The sequence below is a fragment of the Trachymyrmex cornetzi genome, unplaced genomic scaffold, assembly GCF_001594075.2.
Source record: "Trachymyrmex cornetzi isolate Tcor2-1 unplaced genomic scaffold, Tcor1.1 scaffold903, whole genome shotgun sequence".
NCBI lineage: Eukaryota > Metazoa > Arthropoda > Insecta > Hymenoptera > Formicidae > Trachymyrmex > Trachymyrmex cornetzi.
Window position 1 is genome coordinate 10688 of NW_017300249.1, and position 521 is coordinate 11208.

Sequence of the window (521 nt, forward strand, 5' to 3'; positions counted from 1 at the left end):
CCAGCCTGACTAGGTTGCGGGGCCAATAAAAAGAAGAAGAGATGTCATCTTGTAACGAACGGAACGGAACTAACTAACTGTGCGCAGCATTCTGCGCAGCGAACCCGAGTGCTCACGAGAGGTAACGAAGGCGCCCGAGGCGATCACGTGACGATCTGGTAATAGCGCGACCAGGGAAATTCACGTGAGGCGGAATTACAAAATCTTACACGCGAATAAAATAAATTCAACTTATTGACAGCGTATACAGAAATATTTATTACAAATATTTATTTTAAAGATTTAAGTAATATTTTAATATTCTGGTATTTATGTCCATAAGAAAAAACATATTGTTACGAAAAACATATTTATATATATACAGGGTGATGCTTTTAACTTGAGACATTCAAATATCTCAAAAAATAAGCACACTACGAAAAAAATGTTCAGAATCAAAATTTTATCATTTCGAGGGGGACATACAATGACGTTAAAATCAGACCCCCCACCCCGCCCCCTGGGCGGTGAGGGGGGGCAAG